The sequence below is a fragment of the Sciurus vulgaris genome, assembly GCF_902686455.1.
Source record: "Sciurus vulgaris genome assembly, chromosome: 6".
NCBI classification, from domain to species: Eukaryota; Metazoa; Chordata; class Mammalia; order Rodentia; family Sciuridae; genus Sciurus; species Sciurus vulgaris.
Genome location: NC_136466.1, coordinates 134,195,115 through 134,217,586, shown reverse-complemented (window position 1 = coordinate 134,217,586; position 22,472 = coordinate 134,195,115). Strand labels below are relative to the sequence as shown.

Genomic DNA, 22,472 nt, shown 5'->3' with positions numbered 1-22,472 from the left:
CAAAGTGAACCAAGTAACTAATATTTCTGTATTCCACTTTTGCCAAATAGTAAACTTCACATCTTGTATAAATCTGAGAAATTTCTGAGAAAGTTGATTAGAATTTTATGTGCCAATCAACCATGTTTATGCAATCATGTGCATTTCTTAGGAAATGCAGTGTTTGAACATATGACTGTCAAATGAAAATGCAATTTAAAAATAAAGCTCTCAAGGCTAAATTTTATTTTCTGAAATTGATGGATTTCAGTATGTTGGAACAGCCTAGTATCTTTTGTATAGTTACCCACTGATTTGTCTTTCTCTTCCATCATTTTTATTGCTCTTTTAAATTTTATTTGACTTTAGGCACTCTCAACACGGTGTGAATGTTTGCAACTGTGCTGTGTTCTTGCCAGGGATGTGTGGCACCTTCTGTGCCCTGTAATTTCCCCATTGGGGTCAGAAGGGATGCTCTGCTTTTAATTCACCTCTTTCTTCTACTTCTTAAAAAAAAGAAAAGGAAAAAATGTTCCTCTGGCTAATTCCTTAAACTAACACTAGATTAAGATGGGTAACTAGATGGCATTTCAGGAAGCAGACTGCATCAAGCTTTGTTATTTGGAATCTGCCCCAAGAAAATGACTGGTGGGAGGTCCCTCAATGTGTGGGAGCTTATAGCACCTCAAAAATCACTTCCAGAACTTTATTTAGGCACCACATTTCACCTGGTATTTATCTAAAACTGTTCCCTCAAGAAAAGCAAGTCATTAAGGAAAGGATGGGAGTGGAAGAGTATAGAGAGAAACATATGTGGGATTCATGTGTTTGGCACTTGCTTTGAACTAGAAGGAGCCAGGAACTCTAAACTCTATTTGTTTTGATAGTTCTGTCTCTAGGGTGTTCACTTACTCATTTATTAACTTATTCACTCACTCTTTTATGTGTTTTAGGATGCCTGACATGACTTTGTCTCTGTGCTAATTACTAGAGATACCAATAATAACGATAATAATCATGTCACCAAGTTTATGTACTTTCCTCAAATTAGAAACATCAGTAGTGAGAGACAATAGTTTTCAAAGGTAGTTTTAATGTTTACATAATAGAATGATCTTGTTTTACATTTTCCAAACACTATTTGAACATTATTCACGTTGACTAATAAATCATATTCAAGTTGAGCATCCCTAATCCAAAAATCCAAAATCTAAAGTGTTCCAAACCCAAAACTATCTGAGTGCCAACATGTGTCACAAGTGGAAAATTCTACATCTGATCTCATGTGATGGGACACAGTCAAAACGCAGGCTCACTGAAAATATAACTAAAATTACCTTCAGCCCATAAGATGTGTATGAAAGATAAATGAAATTCCTATTTAGATTTGCATCTCATCTCTAATGAGATGTATATGAAAATATTCCAAAATCTGAAAAAGTTTGAGATCTTCTCCCACATGCTTCAGAACAGGGATGCTCAATGTTTACCTATGACCAAAATCTAAGGTGAGAAAAAGAATTTAGAGTTATTTTCTCTGATCTTCTAAGACCTCTAAAATATCTTTCAATCTTTCTTGCCTCATGACAAAAGAGAAGCAAAGGAAGTCAAGATTAAAGGAAAGGAGAAACAGAATGGTCTCCCAAGAGGAATTTTACAGAATGAGAACATGGGTAAAAATACATTCACCAAAACAGATAAGCAACACTACTCCAATTTCTATATTATCTCCAATAAAGGAAGGCATACAGTTGGCCATACTTACCTTATATAATTTTGGTAAAGCTTTTCTATTAGTCTGATAAGATTCAGTCATTAATGAATGCTATTTAAATCCTTGTTGAGATTTCCTTTCCCTCTGACTTTCTCAAATGTTGAACCGGTGGCAAATACTAGAGTTAATGCATGCTTAGTGATACATCCAAGTCTATTTCCATTGGCTGAGAGCAGAAGATGGCTTCTCCTCATCTGTTTTGAGGATGCCTATACTCTCTGGTTAATAATTCTCTTAACCTATGTTATGGTGTGAATATAAGGTGTCCTCTTGAAACTCTTGAGACAATGTAGCAATTGAATTGCAGAATGTAAATGATTAGATCATGAGAGCTGTAACCTAACCAGTGGATTTATACATCTGATGAATTAATAATTTGAATGTATTGTGGGTGGTAACTGTAGGCAAGTGAGATGTGACTAGAGGAAGTAGGTCACTGGGGACATGCCCTTGGGGATTGTATTTTGTCTCTGGCTCCTCACAATCACACTCTCCTCTTCTGGCTCTCTCTTTCCTGGCTGCCATGAGCTGAGCAGCTTTCTTCAGCTTCCCCTTTCCACCATGATGTTCTGGCTTACTTCAGACCCAGAGCAGTGGAGTTGGTTGACCATAGACTGAGACCTCTGAAACTGAGCCCAGAATCAACTTTTCCTCCTCTTATGTTGTTCTTGTCAGGTATTTTGGTAGTAACAATGCAAAGTTAATTACCCAACCTACTTGCTTTTTCTTTTTCTTTTCATTTTGAAACCGTCAACCTCCCTCAATTGACCTTGTAGAATTTATAGCAAAACAGACTGCATAGAATATTGACCCTTGTGCTATGTATTCCATGTAGGTGAGATTTTGTCAGGGTGGCTCTTACCTATAAAACTGGTGAAAGGATTATGGAGAAATATACAAGAAAAGTTCCATAGACTCAGAATTACTTTTATTTTTCACATAAATTTTCCTTTGGAATCTGAAAAACTCAAAAAGTTTGGTTTTATAGATTAGGTTTTTGTGTGAAACTTAATTTCTCTTTGGAGTAGGTAGGAAAATTAAGAAAAACTTGCTTTTATGTAGAGATAGCCATGAACCAAAACAAATCCATTTGGAAACTTGGTACTGCATAGTTCACCCTGGTTGCAAAATATTTGAATCTGTGGCACACTATTATTTGTTCTCCTGTTTGGCATGTCTTTCTCCTATTATTTCTGGTTTCTTAGATATGTAATAACATGAGATAAAAATGATTCTTCCAATGTGATTCTAATGAATAGAAAGTCACCTGCTTTGCATGTGTTGTGTGGTGGGAAGAGATGGGTACAAATTCTTGACTATAACTATGATCTTCAATTATATCACAGTTAATTAATAAAAACAATCTGCATCATTGGTCCCTCCTATTGGATGTTTGAGCAAGTTCAGTGATGCTGCACTTTCATATTTTACTGGACACAGTAAGTTTTTTTACAGATTTTAAAATTAAGTGATAGGAAGAAGTATTGGGAAAGAATTTTGAACTTGGACAAACTAAGAGTTTAGGGCTTTTATTTTCTGCTCCAGACAGCTGTATATTTTGATAGACTTTGATTCCTTTGCATGAAATACAAATATAATTTCTCCAAATGTAATTATTTGATAATTATTAAATATTTTGCAATTGTTTTGTGTCTTTTCTTTTGTGTATTCTATTGCCTTTTTGGTAAATTTTTAAAATTTGAAATGACAAATCTGTAGTTGAAGAATTTGTGATTCATATTAACTCAAATGTTCTGAGAAGAACAAATCTCGATTCTTTCCCCCATGATACTTTGAATCACTTAATCTATTGAGATTGACACTATGCATTTTATGCAATTTTAAAGAAAAAAATATGAGTGTGCTCTTTATAAAAATGTTCCCTACTATGCAAAGTCTGGGTAAAATTTGACTTTTAAATCTTGGAAATATCTATCTCAACTAATTTATGTTACTTTCTGACATTACGTTTTGTGTTATTAGTGGTGTTTGGATGTCTAATCTGATAAAGGATCCAGCCTTACCTTCCAAGGAATTCAACTCACCTCTGCTAGTAGGTACCTGTGTCATCAGCAACTAAAATTTTGTAAATGTGGAAAGACATTTTAAATAACATGGATGAACAATTTAGAGGAAAAAGTGGAAAATGTTTCTCGTAAATCCTATAATATTCATAAACCCAACTTTAAATAAGAAACTACTCCATGATCCATATCTAAATAACTCTGGCTCTCAGTGTCATTCATCTTTATAATTAAAAACATTTCATATAAATTTTTGCGGGACTATTTTGTGGATTATACAAGTATTTTATATTAGGCAGGAAAATAACTGGGTGAACCTGAATCAGAATAACTGTTTTATGTGCCTGTTTTTAACCATCTTAAAATAAATATTAGCTCACAGTTATACTCCAGTTTAAGTTAGAAAATAAGATATATGATATAAATACATAGCCATGGTTTCTTTTTCCAATTGTGTAGCATGAGGATAAGGTATTTAATATGAACATGAAGTTTTCTCTTTTTGATTGATTTCTAGATTTAAGTTTTGTGGTTTAAAGGGAAAGGCATAGAAATGACTGAAGATTCATCTGAGTATAATGGCATCTTCTATGTGCTAGGACCTGGGCAAATCGTTTTTCATTTAATTTAACTTCTTGTCCAGTAGTTTAGTGAGGGTGATTAGCTACAGATGATAAATCTGAGGCATGATAAGGTCAAATTTCTCAGGATGTTTTTGTACCTCTCCAACAAGTAGAGTAGTTGGCAGTAGGAAATCCAGGTTGTGAAGAAAGGATGAGGAGTTCATCAAAGGGACCAGTGGAAGGAGATGGTAGAAGCTGGTGAACCCTACAGTAGAACTGTCTGCTTTCATTTTTGCTTGATTTTGAGGAAATTTGGAGAACTAGTAAATATTTTGATTCTTTCTCTCTTGAGCCAGAAAAGCCTCCCAGAATTCCTGGTCATAATTCCTGAAGCTCTCTTGTACTGATCTAGAACATTGGACTAGAATTCACATCCCCAAAAGGGAAGGTCAAAGTGACACTTCAAGTTGTTTGTGAATATGAGCCCTGCTCAGAAAGGAAGTGTGAACTCAGATGCCCACAGCAGGCATCACAGTGACTGGGGACATTGTTTTTGTCTTTCTCTTTGGCCTAGATTCTCTTCCCTAAGCATGTGTGCACAATGCTGGGCCCTTGCTTTCCTCTATCCTTCCATCTTTACCGCTAGTAGATTTCTTCTTGGGAATTTCAATTTCTTTGATTGCTGAGGAAAACTAAGAACAATTTCCTTGTTGTTCTTGTCTTATAAGTAATGTATTTTTTAAGTACTTATTTCACAGTGTATTTCTAGAACAGTCTGGAGAAGGGGCTCCTTTCTATCTGGCCACATAGGGAAAACTCATTCCTTTACCACAGGGAAAGAGACTCCACAGTGGGTCGGCCAAAATCTTCTCAAGATAAAGGCGATTTTGATTCTGTGAAAGATCTGACTAAGCATTCAGTAATACACATAGTTTGAATTGTATACAAGAGAATTTTGTTTGTTCCTCACTTTGCCAGATAAAAGGTGTAAACTCATTCCACAAAACTTGACCAGAATTCCTGAAAACACAACATATGCTGCTTTGTTCACAACATAAATGGTTTTTCTGTATAATCTGAAATATATCACTCTATTCACAAATAATTATTCACTACTTAGTCTATGGAAAATACACTAAATCCTAAGGATAGAGAAATGGTCAGTGTATATTTTTGAATGATAAAAGGATGACATATAATTTATAATTTAAATATAATACAAATATGCTGTGTCTCTTAAACTACAACTAGATATCATCACACTTCAGTTAGGATGGCTATTGTCAAAATAATAACAAACGTCCTGATGATGTGGAGAAAAAGGAACGTACACACGGTGAGTAGGAATGTAAATTAGTACGGTCACTATGGAGAGCAATGTGGAGACTTCTCAAGAAACCAATATGATCCATCCATCCCACATCTGAGTATACATCTAAAGGAAATGAAATCAGCATACCAAAGAGATATCTGTACACTCATGTTTATTATGAACTGTTTATAATAGCTGACGGGTGGAATCGGCTTAGGTGATTCCACAATCACCATCAATGAATAAATAAAGCAAGTTTGGTGTGTATACATCATGGAATGTTATTCAACCATAGAGAAGAAAGAAATCGTGTCATTTACAGCAAAATGAATGAAACTGAAGGATATTATGCTAAGTGAAATAAACCAGACACTGAAAGACAAATACTGCATGCTTTCTCTCATATGTGGAAGCCAAAAGAAGTTGACCTGAAAATAGAATCATAATTACTAGAGATTGAGAAAGGTCTGTGTGTATGGAGGAAGGTGGATTAAAGGGAGGATGGATTTGATTAGTGTATGCTTTATGCATGTGTGGAAATGTCATACTGAACCCAGTATTATGTGTAATCAATACATGCTAATAAAAATAAAATAAAATAATTAAAGAAAGAAATATGGTGTCTATTTTTGAAGCAAAGAAAGATCTTTCCTCCTGTGATAATATCCTATTGAAATGCAAGAAGATTTTGCTTAGCAATGGAACTTTATTCGTGACATGATTTTTGATGAATCACAAATGTTTCTCTTTGCATTCTTGTATGCTCTGAGTGTTTAATGTGGATTGCTAGACAGCAAGGATCTAGTTTATGTTTAGAGATATTGATTTACCAGACAACATACGATTTTCCCAGACTATAAATTATGAAACTTTTTGGAGAGCTATATTTGAACTTGCTGCATATGGGTTTGAATTTTGGTTAAGCAGAGAAACTCTACTTTTAATGGAGTTGGGATAAGAGGTGAAACTCCAGGTGTTGACTTTCTACACCAATGGCTCTCAAACTTGAGCATGCATTAGGAACTTTCAGAGGGATTTTTAAAACACAGACTTCTCAGCTCACTCTTTACTGATTCAGTAAGTCTGGGGTTGGACAGAGTATACATTACTGTCATGTCGCTAGATGACACAGATGCTGCTGCCCTGTGTACCACACCTTGAGACCCTTACTCTACAGGAAGGTATTTTCTTATCTCCTTATACATGAGCGGCAAAAAAAGGTAACATTTTGTATGTTTCTGGGCCATTTTTTTTCCAGCCATCACCATCTACTGCCTTGACTTCATCCATGAGACTGGTGATCTATCAGTGTAAGCACAAGGAGCTAAAGAATCCACAAGATGAACACCAGTAATCTTTCTGTCTGTAAAATATTTTGTTTTCATTCATTTATTTTTTTGTTATTTGCAGATGTAACTTTTAGTTTGTTCATTTATGTGTTCATTAAAATTCAGCTCACAGGTCCTTGTTAAATGAGAAAATGTAGCTGTAACATAATTTTCCCTGTGTTGTCTCATTACTCCAGTTACACTAAAATCATTTTGAGGAAACAGACAAATTCCAGGTTATTTGGTGCACATCTGTGGTAGAAAGGAAATTTTATTTATTTCACACAGAAGTGAATTCCAAAAAGAGCGACACCTCTCTACATTTTAGATGAGCAAACTGTGTTTTCTTGTACCTGGCATTTAATCCAACCATCAAACTCAATGGGCATGAGTTTCTTTAACTTGAGTGAAGTGATAACTAAACATTTCAACCTCAGACTTGAGTGTTTTGGTATAACATGTAAAGTGCATTCAGCCGAGACCCTAATCTACAACATTCTGGGGTTTTTTTTCCTTCTTGATTTATGTTTAGGACTTTGTTAGAAGGTTCCCTTTTCATCCAATTCCACATGGATGCAATGTTTCCTGTCTCACAGCCAAAGTCAACCTTTTAAGGCCTGCAGGGGTATTGTAGGTACATAAATTAACAATGTGGAGAGAATGCTGGAATGATGCTGGAATGCAGGACCACAGGGATTGTCAGCGGTAGCTCTAGAACCACACAGATTAGTTGGTGTCCGACAGGTCAAAATGAGGGGTGCTCAGGGCAGAGCCTAGGAAACTTGACAGCTGCAAAGCTGCGGAAGTAGCTTTCTTCATAATGGATGGTAAAAAGAGACATCAGTGTAATCAGCGTAGGTTAAACAGACCTGGGACGTATTAGTCATGGATTTTTTTTTTTTTTTTTTAAGGGCATTTATGCTACTTGAAAAAGAGATTTCTGCAACTTTATTTCCAAAACTTGGCAGCCTAAGAAAGTAAAGGGACTTGTTCATAGGACCAGAAATTTTATGCAAACTTTTCTAAAAAAGTTTTACCTGTGCTAATCAAGACAGGGATGTTGGAGTTGTGCTACGGAAGAGAGAGCCATGCATGAATTCGATTCAATCAAATGACTTTTCTGGATTTATATAATCATTTTTTTCTTGTGGTTATGAAAATTATTGATAAAGAGCTAAATTTTAAAAACCCTTCTGGCTTTTTAATTATATCCTTGTTAGCTCTTTCCAACATGTCCAAAATTTCCAATGTGTGCATGTGTAATAGTTTATAAACAAAGTCTGTTATTGTTGATGTAGAATATGAGGCAGCAGATGCATTTGATAAACAATTTTAACACTTTTGTAAAAGGAAAAGAACTTTCTGCAACACAATAAAAATCAGAGAAAACAAAAATATTCATGGATTCAATGAAAGTTATGTATAACCCATAAATAATTCTTTTGAATTATTCCCTAAAGAGTCATTTAATTTAAAAAGAGAGGAAACGCCTTTTCTTAATTTGTGTTATACCCCTTCCCCACCCCTATCAAGAATGTTAGGATCAAAAAAGGGAAAAAAGAAAACTGAAATGTTTACTATAATATGTCCAAAGTATTTGTAGGGTCTTACCAAAAGCAATGAAGCTGTCAACATGGTTCCTTGTAAGTTTATTATGCATCTATGAATTGGCACGTGTTGCACATTTGTTGGACAGTTTTTTCATGTTCATTTTCAGAGTTCCTTTGTTGTAAACAACCGGAAAAATACAAATCCATGAGCTAAACTGGGCTTTTATTGGTCATCAGGTGTCAATCACTTAATCAAAACTGACTTTATCTGTTCTTTCAACTAGTCATTGATTTAGTGTTTCAAAAATTCCAAATGATTTTTCTGTTTCTTTGAAAATCTCAGACACTCCTAAGATTTCAAAATTCAAGTTTAAGAATAAAGGATGCGATGGAACATGTGTGATTTTATATTCTGGGCACTCTTAGGTTTCGTCTCACTACCTGCTCTGTGAGTTTCACTTCTTCTACCTGAGTGTCAGTCATGGGGGAGTTAGCAGCAATGATTTAATGAAGACCGTGAATGTCCCTTAGTGTAAATAGATCTTACCCTAGGAAAAGTTATAAAGTAGAGGATTGTTCTTCCCTCTAATCACCCCTTTCTCCCCTCAGAACTGTTCATGCTATTTTATAATTACGCATTTCTTTTTGTTTTCTAGGTTAATTACCTGGGATTGCTCCTCCTGGACTAATAAATTTATATGGACCAGGTCTTAAGAGTTAGCACTTGACCAGTTCTGCTGATTTCATGTCATCCTGTTCTCCAGTACTTTCCCAGCCCCAGATGAGCCCTTTTCCCAAAAGACAATGTAGATATCTAGGGTGTTATTTTTTCTTCTTCTGATGAGCTAGAGAGAAGATTGGAGAATAGGTACATTTAGGGGGATGGGACCTATAGTACTTAAAAAAAATACTTTTGCTGGCTAGAAAACAGAGTATAAATATATAACAATTGTTCATAAATATTTGCCAAATAAAAACTTCTATTTGATGCTGGAGATAGTGTGCTTTACTTTTGTATCTAACTGAAATGGGTATTTCAATATATTCAGGTAGCTGGGGAGTGTCGTGGAAATGGTTCAGGTGACCTAGTATAATATATTTCAGGCATTGTTCTAGGTGCTGGAAAACATCAGGGAACAAAACAAATATTTCTTCGCTCTTGTTTATTTAGTGCACTTATTATTTTGGACTATAATGCCAACAATAATAAATTTAAGTTGATTGCAACTTTCCATTTTTAAATTTCAAGGGCTTGGGTTCATCATCCAATTATTTTTTCTGTCCCCCTTTCCAGTTTTAGCATGTTGGGATTGGTAACAAGTGCATGCTATCTATCCACACACTTGGGATTTTAAAAGTTTGAATTCTTCCTTCTTAACTTTAATTATTTCATGAGAAGTGGTTTTAAGCTTAAGCATGCTCTGATACTTAACAAATATTTCCCTTCTAATTTTATTCTTGCTCTTTCTTATGTGGACTTGTTCTCATCCTCTTACTATTTTGGGACAAATTGGAGATATTTTCCTGTCCTAGTACACCTATTTCTATGTGACCCTGGTGGATTGTTTTGCATTTGTAGCATGGGAAAAAAGGGCTTCAAACCAAATCTTGGATTTGTGAGGCATTTTTCTAAATCATGGAAGTACATTTTTCAGGGAGCTAATGTAATAATAACTGCGATTTAACAAAGAAGAGTTTAATTATTCTTAAAGAAAGCTTATCATAGCTAAAATAGTTTATGGATGATTAGAGATGGGTCCTAGCCTGTGATGGTTTCAACTATTCTCTATATCTGACTTAAATATCTATACTGTGACATTTACCTCATTGTTATCCATTAGTCTATTATCAAATCCCTATATTGCTTCTAGGAAAGAGCATTCAGGCATTGGGACAACAAGGAAATTTTTTTTGTCTATAGTTTTTGGAAATTTGTATTTTCGATCAATCAGGCTTGTGACACCTTGATTCCTCTGAGAGTTAGTAAGCAAGGAAGGAGTCATAAGGCTAGATACTGACTGAACTTTAGGCTGTAAGGGAGTTCCAGATGGGCTTCTTCCATTGCCCCATTGGTTGCCAACTGCATTGGTTGACATGACAAAAGGTAGTAGAAGATAAGAGTCTCAAACACTAGAGAATTTTAGAAGAAAAATACTTCCTTGCCTTTTTCTATTGTGCTCTTATCATTTTGGATAGGCAACTGGGTCATATTTTTTTACTATAGATGTAGAGAGGAATCATTATCCAAGGTGGATGAAGGGGCATGCGTGTGGAATGCTTTAGTGATAGCCTTATAGACCTGAGCTGTGTGGAGACCAGGGCTACACATGATAATCTTGGTACAGCTATATCATAGTTTTGAATAAAGGCAAGAAAATGGGCTTTCCTTTTGGTTTTTTACCAAATTGAATATTCTTAACATTTTTTATTTTTCATTGTTTGCCTGTTGCAATACATTGGCCAAGTACTCCTGACAACAACTTGGCCTGATCTTAGCTCATTTCTCAGATATTACTAAATTCAATACATTTTATATGGAACTGGAATTTTTCATTAAAGTGATCCATTGTTTTAAACATGTTGTTCAAGGTGTTTAGCTTCTAGTTTTCTGATTTATGTGGTTTCCTAAAAGTTATTTGCAGTCATTACTGGTCTGTCTACATTCTCAGGAAGGAGAAAGTGAAGGGGAAAGAATGAACATCACATTTTTAGAATAGAAATTTTCAGAGATGGTTAAGATTTATCCTCATGAGAACTATCTTTCATGTTCTTAATTTTATTAAGATTAGAGATGGGGTATCTAAAGCAAATTCAGCCTCTATGTCACTCTTTGCTATCCAATTCATAAGAGCACATGTGGAAAACAGAATTAATTAATGGGTCTTTCCAATCCCTCCAACTTTCATACATTTTTTTTTTTCAGTACTTGGAATTGAACCCCAGGAAGCTTTACCATTGACCCACATCCTCACCCCTTTTTATTTTCTATTTAAGACAGGGTCTCACTAAGTTGCTTAAGTTGCTGAGGCTAGCCTCAAACATATGATCCTCCTGCTTCAGCCTCCTGAGATGCTGAATTACAGCCAACTCTTCCAACTCCTATCACTCTTGATAAGGGTGGACATCTGAGGTCATGCTGGTAGGAAGGGCATGACAACTTTGTGACCAGTAGCTATTCAGAAGTTGGAAAGAATCTTTGCTGAGACAGCTGTCCCAGAAATAGGATCACCAGACCAAACTTCTGGGGGCAAAATCTAACTGATTATCAGATCTAACATGGTCAATGGTCAGTAAGAAGTTCACCAGCAAAAATGAAACCTTGTTAGTGGGAATCTCACTGAGGAGATTATTTAAGGTTCATTTTCATAACTGTGAGTGGGGAAAATGTGCTAAAATCCTGTAAACACAATGAGGACATCTGCCTGGTTCTTTCCCCTGAATTTGCATATTTAATCTTCTGTTTGGGTTTGAAAGTCACTGAGCTCAGTGTTCTAAGGTTTGCTTGTTTGTTCCCAACAATGTAGTGCTCAAATTATGTTGGAGAATTGAGCTAACATAATTACCTTTTAAATATTGTATTGTATTATATACACCTCTAGTCATTTGAGTTTTATGAATATTCCCATAAAGTTATATTCATGGACTGTTGCCAGTGGCATATTGTCTTTCTTTGGCATTAACAAAAATAACTGAAATATAGGAGAGGAGTTTAAGGCAAGATATTTCTGTTGGGAATTTAATTATTATAAAATCTATTATTGTATTGCCATGTAACGTGCAGAGGTACTGAGACTTCCAAAGTAAGGGCTGACGGAAAATCAGTTTGTCATCTTGCAACTGCTGATTCTGTAGTTCTTTTCCAGAAGGACGTGGATATTTTGGGGGTGTTCTTATTCCTATAATTAGTTTGACAGTTCTCTAGACTACAAAACAGGTGCTAAATCTTGGAAAGTTTAGAAAACTTGTCAGATTTATCTGGGTTAAATTAGTATCTCTCCTTGATGCTGCAGTTGTTACCACTTTTCTTATAGAGAGATCTGGCTTTTCTTTTGGAAACCACAGTCCAACAGTGGCCATTGTATCCTACTCTTTTTGTTTATGTGTTTGTTTGGTACTGGGGATCAAGCCCCAGGGTGCTTTAACATTGAATCACATCCGGGCCCTTTTTATTTTTCATTTTGAGACAGAGTCTCACTAAGTTGCTTAGGGTCTCACTAAGTTGCTAAGGTTGTCCTCAAACTTGCTACCCTCCTGCTTCAACCTCCCAAGTCTCTGAGATTACAGGCATGTGCCATCATGCCCAGCTGGTAGCCTACTCTTTTTAATTTAATAAATTAATTAATTAATTAATTTTGGGTACCAGGGATTGAACCCAGGGGGTGCTTAATCCCTGAGCCACATCCCCAACCCTTTTTATATTTTATTTAGAGACAGGGTTTTACCAAGTTGCTTAGGACCTCACTAAATTGCTGAGGTTGACTCTAGCCTACTCTTTTTTCTTATTTTTTAAATTTTTAAAATTAATTTTAATTTTTATAGCAATTTTTATTTGTTCTAATTGGTTATACATGACAGTAGAATGCATTTTGACACGTTGTACACAAATGGAGCATAACTTCTCATTCCTCTGACTGTACGTGGTGCTGAACCACACGAGTAGTGTAATCACACATGTATATAGGGTAATGATGTCTGTCAATCCTACCATCCCTCCTATCCCCACCACCCCACCACACCTCACTCCCCTCTGCACAACCCAAAGTTCCTTTGTTCTTCCTTCCCCTTACCACTATGGAACAGCATCCGCTTATCAGAGAAAACATTTGGCCTTTGGTTTTTTGGGATTGACTTATTTCACTTAGCATGACATTCTCTAGTTCCATTCGTTTACCTGCAAATGCCATAATTTTATTCTTCTTTAAGGCTAAGTAATCTCCCATTGCGCATAGGTACCACATTTTCTTTATCCATTCATCTGTTGAAGGGCATCTAGGTTGCTTACATAATTCAGCTATTGTGAATTGAGCTGCTATAAACATTGATGTGGCTGTGTCACTGTAGTAAGCTGATTTTAAGTCCTTTGAAGTAGCTGTGTCAAATGGTGGGTCCATTACAAGCTTTCTGAGGAATCTCCATACTGCTTTCCATAATGGTTGCACCAATCTGCATTCCCACCAGCAATGTACGAATGTACCTTTCCCCCACTTCCTTGCCAACATTTATTGTTGCTTGTATTCTTGATAATTGCCATTCTGACTGGAGTGAGATGAAATCTTAGAGTAGTTTTGATTTGCATTTCTTTAATTGCTAGAGATAATGAGCATTTTTTCATATGTTTGTTGATTGAACTTCTTCTGTTTCTGTGTCTGTTAAGTTGCTTAACCCATTTATTGATTGGGCTATTTGTTGTTTTGGTGTTAAGTTTTTGAGTTCTTTATATATCCTTGAGATTAGTGCTCTATCTGAGGTACGTGTGGTAAAGTTTTTCTCCCATTCTCTAGGCTTCCCTCTTCAGGTTGATTGTTTCCTTTACTGAGAAGCAGCTTTTTAGTTCTAGTGTACTATTTATCTGAAGTACAAAAGTATTTTGTACTGTATCAAGGGATAGAGATCTTAATTACTTGTACTGGAATATTGTCATGGTTTCTTTCTATTGTAGGTATTGTTGTTATTTTATCTTATGTGATGAAGAACAAGGGAGGTAATCATTCTTATCTGGTAACTTCAAACAACTTCAAGAAAATTGTATGTTCTTTAAGAGAAATGTGACCAACTGGAGTACAGAGGCCCGGGAGCATGATGGGGTAACCTGGAGTCTTGAGAACAGTTGGAGAAACAGGATGGATTAGTCTATAAAAGCAATGTCTTTGTTACATTTGTTTGCATGAAAGATGCAAATTTTACCAAGTAACAATTACAAAAAAGTTTGATTTGATTGAATTTGAATAATTAATTTACTTCTATTGGTTGGAAATGTCAAAGAATGGAAAAGATAGTCTTGAGAGTACTCCCCTAAATGAGTAAGACACCTTCATTTCATGCAGAAGTTGGAAAGCTGACCACTTGGCCAGATAGTACCAGAGGAATTCATATACCCATTGAAAATGAACTAGATAAACTTAAGGGTTCTTTCCAATGCTGAGCTTATGCAGGTTGATAATTCTTACGTCAGTAACTGAAAAAAAGGTATTAAAGAACATGGAATATTATTTTGTGAAACTTTAAAAACCAGACACTTAGAACTCAATTAAATGTTTACCTACCTAGAGCAAAATGTTAGACAGAAGGGTCTTATAAAGTTTCCTTGATGAACGTGATTGCATTCTGTATTTAAAGTGATTCTTGTGGGCAGTTATTTAAAAAATAGAGGATAAGATTTCAAGCAGTACTTACCACTCAAGCTCATGAACAGCTTGCTTTTTTCTAATGATGCTAGCTTATTACTGCAGAACTATGTGTCTTACATTGTGGTCAACACGATCATAAAATGAGCTCTTCCCTCTTTAGAAACTTCACACTACAGACCCATCTGTTCCTTTTAACCTAAACCACAGTGGTCCCGTGGTTTCCAGCTGCAGTCTCGACTCCTAACTCATTCCTAAGAGAGACTGGTTAGCCAAATATCTCTAGCAGCCTTGTTGATCGTTCTATAGTTCATGCTGACTTTCTAGAATCTTACAGTTTTTTTCCATTTTACACACACACGCACACACACACACACACACACACACACACACACACATATATATATATATATATTTGGTAGCCTGTTAAACTAACTATATATTTTTTTAATTTCCAAGCAAATACATTCTTTTTTTGTGGGTTCCTATGTATTTTTTCAGTAATTTGTATCTTCCTGCATTCTTTATGAAACTAGCTCCATTCTTCTCTTGGAAAAATTAAAATCAAAGAAATAATAAAGTACTCTAGGTTAGTTGTGTCATTAAAAATGCACACATGAGCTGGACACATATGAGCACACCTCTAATCTCAGCGGCTTGGGAGGATGGGGCAGAATTGTGAGTTCAAAGCCAGCATCAGCAAAAGTGAGGTGCTAAGCAACTCAATGAGACCCTGTCTCTAAATAAAATACAAAATAGAGTTAGGGATGTGGCTCAGAGATTGAGTGCCCCTGAGTTCAAGCCCTGGTACCCACTTCCCAAAAAATGCACATGTATGAAACAAAATAAAAAATGTCTCATAATCAGTTGAAATCTCTTTTACAAACAGCACTAGTGGGAATTCATCTTTAGTTATCACTTCTAAGTACTGGTTATGAGTAAAGTTATCATAGAATGTTTAGGAAATTTCTCTTTTATCACTTGTTTATAGTTTCATCATTTTGAATTTTGTGTAGATAAGTACCACATTTATTTTTCACATTTCTTTTTGGCCTTGTCAACAGGAAATCTCTGTTATTGGGCATTTTATTTAATTATTTGCTTGATTCTTCCCTTCTAGACTAGTCTGTTTGTTAGTTTTCCTGGGAATTACTGTTAAATGGATGAAGTCTCAATTTAGGCATCATTGCTTTTTTAATATTCCACCATGGGAACATTCACATATGTGTAATAAGTACACATATGTGTATTAATTCTTAGGATTGAGAATATAAGTATGCTCTGCAATATGTTACCTATGATTATTTCTGGAGTTGTGAGGATGAAAAAGAACTTTTAAGGTTTACTCTATATTTTTCTATTTTAACTGAATTTGGAAAATAAGAATATATTCATGAAATAAAGACTAAGAATAGAGTGGTTTTTTTTTTTTTTTTTTTTTTTTTGGTGTACTAGAGATTGAACCCAGGCTGGGTGTTTTACCACTGAGCTACACCCCTATCCCTTTCATTTAGAGATGGGATGTCTCTAATTTGCTGAGGCTGGCTTTGAACTTGCAATCCTATCTCAGTCTCTCAAGTCACTGTGATGACAGTCCTGTGCTACTGCACCCAGCATAGTTGAGTACTGAGTGAAAAAATTTCATTAATCAGGAAACTCAATAAAGTACATTGTCTGGGTATGTTTTGGAATATGAAGCTAGGAAAAGGGTGGTGTAGAATAGATCTTTTAAAGTCAAGAGATTTTAAACTGCATCTGTCCTAGTTTAAGGAATTATAATCTCTAAGGATTGGAAAAGTAGCTCAGTGGTGGAGTGCACTCCTAGCATGTGCAAGGCCCTGGGTTCAGTACTTGGAAAAAAGAAAGAAATTAAAATGTCTGAGTGGTACTAATTAGTTGGAAATACCTCGGCTTGTGAGTTAGACAAGCATTGGACTGACTAGAGGTGTTCTACTGTGTACAATAGCGTCCCATTGGGATAATGGTGTCTACTAGGGTCTGCTCCCATGTCAGCAGAACAAGTTGAAGTTTATTTTGGGATATTAAATCATTTAATGGGTAGTGCCCAACATTTTCAAAAGTGAAATAGAAAAGAATAAGATGGAATTAAAAATATTAGACTGCATCGCATGTGGTAAACAGCATTTTGTGAAACTTGTTTTAGCCTATATATATGCATATATGTATGCATTTTCTGGTATATGATGTAAAATATATTTCTTCACATGCTCATGGTCAAAAAAGTTCAAAATTTATGGAATTATATGATGCTGCCGAAAGTCTTGTGTTTTTTTTTGTTTTAATTTCATTCTTAATATAAAAGATTAACATACATAGTAAAAATTCAAACTGGAAAAAATACATTCATGAATCATCTACAACAAAATATAAAAATATTTGAAATAAGAAATACGCAAACAAAACTAGAAAAAAATACCTCCTCAGTTGAGTATAAAGTTTTATGCACATTTTAAATTGAGCCTATTGATATAATTTTTGAAATCACTTCTGAGCTTAATTATATTTTATTTACTTAATTGATCATTTTCAAGAAAGATTTTAAATTCTAGCACAATGTGTTTCCAATATATTTGCATATAAATAATTCATTGATATTTTGTTTGTCGTTTACGTACATTTGTGACATTTTTCCTGTGGATTACCTATTCAGTGTTTAGAGTGGTGTCAGTGTATATTAGGTACTCAATACATTTTTATTGATTCAATGAAGAATTGGGTGAGGTGTTAAAAAATGACCCATTTTTAAGTCTTAAGACACATTTGAGACTCCCATGTCTTTTTTACTTAGAGTCATGCCTAAAAAATTTTGTCTTAACAGAAAAATATGGGGGTAGGCCCTGTGAAAGACAAGCTATTCCATAGTCTTGGTTAAAAACTCTGCTAATCTGGGCTGGGGTTGTGGCTCAGTGGTAGAGCACTTGCCTTGAATGTGTGAAACACTGGGTTTGATCCTCAGCACTACATAAAAACATAAACAAAATAAAGGTATTGTGTCCATCTACAACTAAAGATATTAAAAATAATAAAACTCTGCTAATCTAAAACTTTGTAGCTACTTCTTACTGACACTGGCCTTGACATCCTTTATTCTGCTCAGAATACTCCTTTTTCCAGTTATGTTCCATTTTTCTATTAGTTGAGTATTATATGTCTTGTATCTTCTAAAAAGTTTTCAAGGTTCTTGTCTGCTGGTGGCATCCTACTTGAATCAACTCCATTAGTCATTTTGAATCACAAATCACACGGATCCTTTTGATCCATGTCTTTAGATTTCCTTCAGCATAGGCGATTGGTTTAGTCAGCTATTTTACTGCTGTGACTAAAAAATCTGACCAGAACAATTGTAGAGGAGGAAAGTTTATTTGAAGACGCATGGTTTCAGATGTTTTAGTCCATAGAAGGTCGGCTCCATTCCTTGGGGTTTGAGGTAAGGCTGAACATCATGGCAGAAGAGTGTGGCAGAGGGAAACAACTCATATTATGATCAGAAAGCAAAGAGAGACTCCACTCTCCAGATACAAAATATATACCCCAAAACCATGTCCCCAGTTAACCACTTCCTCTAACCACATCCTACCCACCTCCAGTTACCACTCAGTTAATCCCATTAGGGATTAATTCACAGATTAGGTTAAGACTCTAAACCCAATAATTTCTCCTCTGAACCTTCTTGCATTGTCTCACACATGAACTTTTGGGGGATACCTCATATCGAAACCATAACAGTGATGTTTTCTTCTACTATATCTTTGAATATTTTATTTATTCATCTATTCAGGAACAAAAATGATCTGTAAGTTTCACTGCCTATTGTCCATACAAATCATCTGTTCTCACTTTAATCTCTTTGTTACTCTTCTCTGTAACTTTTAACAATTTAATTTTTTAATTTTTATTTTTTAAATGAAGTCCAATGGGATAATGAATTATATATGAAACCTATGCTCACAATCTTGTCTCCCTGTTTAACCCTTTTCTTCCTCATTCCCTGGTACCTGTTCCTCTCCTACTCCACTCCCTTTCATCCCCTCTCAGTAAACACTGCTTTCTTTTTCCTTTAGTGAGTGCCTAGGCATGGGCATGAGGACAAGCTCAAGTCAGAGAAGGCTCAGATGGTATGTACTATGTGATCTCTGGGCACAGGACATGGAAGTGTCCAACCTTGCTCAAGCACCATGTTGGGAATTGAAGGTCTGCAAGAAGGAGAAATTGACTCCCCAACACTTGGCTAGAGCACAGTGTGTTGATTGGGCAGCTTGCAAGTGGGAGGAATTCAGCAATAAATGGACTATGAATGAAGAGCCATGAGGCTAGGTCCCACATGGCAATGATCAGGCTCTGAACTCTCTTAAATACTATCTTCCTGACAAAGGAATATAATATTAAATAGCAAATAAAAACAAGAACAAGAACAACAACAACAACAAAGCAACCACCATAATATGGTTTGAGAGAAAGTCCATGGGAAAAAAAAAAAGAAAACATTTTATATATGTGAATTCCTTTATAGGTACTTTTCCCTGCATTTGGAGCAAGGTCCCACTTTTTCATTTTGTACTGGGCTCCACAAATTATCACCTAACCTTTCTTGTGTATTTCATTTGGATCCCACTTCTCAACCCAGCATGGAGGGCTGGTGAGATTTATATTTATGTAAATCCATTTATCTGCTTTAACAGTGCGTATCACAGAAGTAACTCTAAGAATCTTTGTTTCTGTATGATTGGCTCTTTTTTAATTGTTGAAACCACTATGACCAAACTCCTCTAAGTTCAAAGGATTTTGCTAAGCAGTGCCTTATTAAGGAGACAGTGATTTCTTCATTAGTGATTTGAGGTTGGTCCTTCCTTTTAGGATGCATATCATGGAACTTCAGGAAGGAATAGCCCACCACCAGGTTACCTGGGCTTTTTAAAATTTTATTCATGGAATTCGATTTCAGTTCATGATCCCCCTGTCTTTTCCCTCCCTCTTTTTCCTCTTGTCCTCCCTCCCCTTTCCCATTCTCTTTCCTCTGCTCTAGTAGACTTCCTTTCACTCATCTATTTATATCTGATTAGTTCTTTACACCTATGCATAAAGGTGAAGTTTCCTGTGGTGTATTTATACATGCACATGATTTTTAAAGAATTCATTCTGCATTGCCTCCCCTTACCCATTCCTCCACTCTTACTCTTGATCTCTTTCTTTTACATTATTGATCTTCCCTTTGTCTTTATGTTATTCCCTCCTCATTTCTTTCATTTTAATCTAGCTTCCACATATGAGAGAAAACATTCTACTTTTGAGTTTCTGTGTTTGGCTTATTTCACTTAGCATGATATTCTCCATTTCTATCCATTTATTGGCAAATGCCATAATTTCATTCTTTTTTTTATGGATAAGTAGAATTACATTTTGTGCATGTGTGTGTGTATGTGTGTGTGTGTGTGTGTGTGTGTGTATCACAATCTCTTATTTCATTCACATATTTATGGGTATCTGGGTTGATTCCATAAATTAGCTATTGTGAATTGTGCTGCTATAAACATTGATTTGACTGTGTTGCTGTGGTATGCTGATTTTAGGTCCTTTGGGAAAATACCAAAAAGTGGAATAGCTGGGTCATATGGTGAGTTCATTGTTAGTTTTTTGAGGAATCTCCATCCTGCTTCCCAGAGTGATTGTACTAGTCTGCAGTCCCACCAATAATGCACAGGTATACATTTTTCCTACAACCTCAACATCATTTATTTATTTATTTACTTTTTTTAATTTGATATTTTTAAAGTTTAATTATTTATTTATTTTTAAATTTTTACAGACTGCATTTTGATTCATTGTACACAAGTGGAGTACATCATTTTGTTTCTATGGTTGTATACAATGTAGATTCATACCATTCATGTAATCAAACATGTACCTAGGGTAATGATGTCTGTCTCATTCCACATTTTTCATACCCCTCCTCCCTCTCATTTCCTTCTACATAATCTAAAGTTCCCCCATTCTTCTTTCACTCCCCACACTCCCCCTTCCCCATTATATATCATTCTCCACTTATTTGGGGAAACATTTGGCCTTTGGTTTTTCAGGATTGGCTTATTTCACTTAGCATGATATTCTCCTATTCCATCCATTTATTTGTAAATCCCATAATATTATTCTTCTTTATGACTAAATAACATTCCATTTGTGTATATATGCCACATTTTCTTTATCCATTCATCTATTGAAGGGCATCTAGGTTGGTTCTACAATCTAGCTATAAACTGTGAACTGAGCTGCTATAAACATTGATGTGGCTGTGTTACTGTAGTATGCTGATTTTAAGTCCTTTGGGTATAAACCCAGGAGTGGGATAACTGGGTCAAAAGGTGGGTCCATTCCAAGTTTTCTGAGTATTCTCCACACTGCTTTCCAGAGCGGCTGCACCAAATTGCAACTCCACCAGCAATGTAAAAGTGTGCCTTTTTCCCCCACATCCACGCCAACATCTATTATTGTTTGTGTTCTTGATAATAGCCATTCTAATTGGAGTAAGATGAAATCTTAGAGTTGTTTTAATTTGCATTTCTCTAATTACTAGAAATGTTGAACACTTTTTCATGTATTTATTAGTTGCCTATATGGCTTCTTCTGTAAAGTGTCCAGTTCCTTGGCCCATTTATTGATTGGGTTCTTTGTACTTTTGGTGTAAAGTTTTGTAAATTCTTTATAAATTTTGGAGATAAGTGCTCTATCTGAAGTACATGTGGAAAATATTTTTTCACCAGCATTTATTATTGTTTGTGTCCTTGATTATTGCAATTCTGACTGGAATGAGATGAAGTTTTAGTGTAGTTTTGATTTGCATTTCCTTGATTGCTAGAGACATTGAACACTTTTTCATATATTTGTTGACTATTTGTGCTTCTTCTTTTGATAAGTTCCTATTTATTTATTTTGCCCATTCACTGATTGCTGCCTGGGTATTGGGTGGTGAGACATAGGTGCTTTTTTCTCTTGAAGTTACTTTTGGTAAGTCAATATCAAATGTTAATAGGTCTAATTGAATGTTTCATGCCTCTTCCATCCTTTCCTTGGCCTCCAGCAAGCATATTTCAAGTTAGGAATTGAAGAGGAGCAAGAAACAGCTATTCAGAAGATGAGTCAGAGAAATCCAGTGCACTTTGACCCCTTGCCTTCTCTTTTTCTTGTGGTTTCTGCTATGATTCAACCAGGCTTCATCCTCTCTCTCTCTTAATTGGGGTATGCTAATGGAATTCAACACATTTGCCTCACATATTTTCTGTAATAGTACATTACACTCTTGGGAATTCCAATTTGGTTAAACTTGTAATAGATATGAAAGAAAAAAATCACTCAAAATTTAAAATGTATGATTTGCATAATATCTTATTTTCCCTTGTGATGAAGCCTTTTTTCCCCCCTTATGATTTGCTTGTTTTGGATTGCCAATTTTTGTCAAAGGGTGTTATAAGCCTCTTAGTTTATTGCTGTCTTTCCCAGAAATTCTATCTTTCTCAAGTTACATAAAACTTGATCAACATTAAATTGAATAGCTAAATAACATTGTAATTACCTTAATATACTTA

General features: G+C 35.4%; 1 long non-coding RNA gene across 2 annotated transcripts in view; it reads left to right on the top strand.

Moving 5' to 3' along the window:
- The window catches only part of LOC306663527, a 51,955-nt gene extending 42,430 nt beyond the window's left edge, over positions 1-9,525 (top strand). For both annotated transcript variants that reach the window (XR_013764457.1, XR_013764458.1), the window contains exon 3: positions 9,187-9,525. This is a non-coding gene — a long non-coding RNA (uncharacterized lncRNA). The remainder of the gene's footprint in view (positions 1-9,186) is intronic.
- Positions 9,526-22,472: the final 12,947 nt, after the last annotated feature.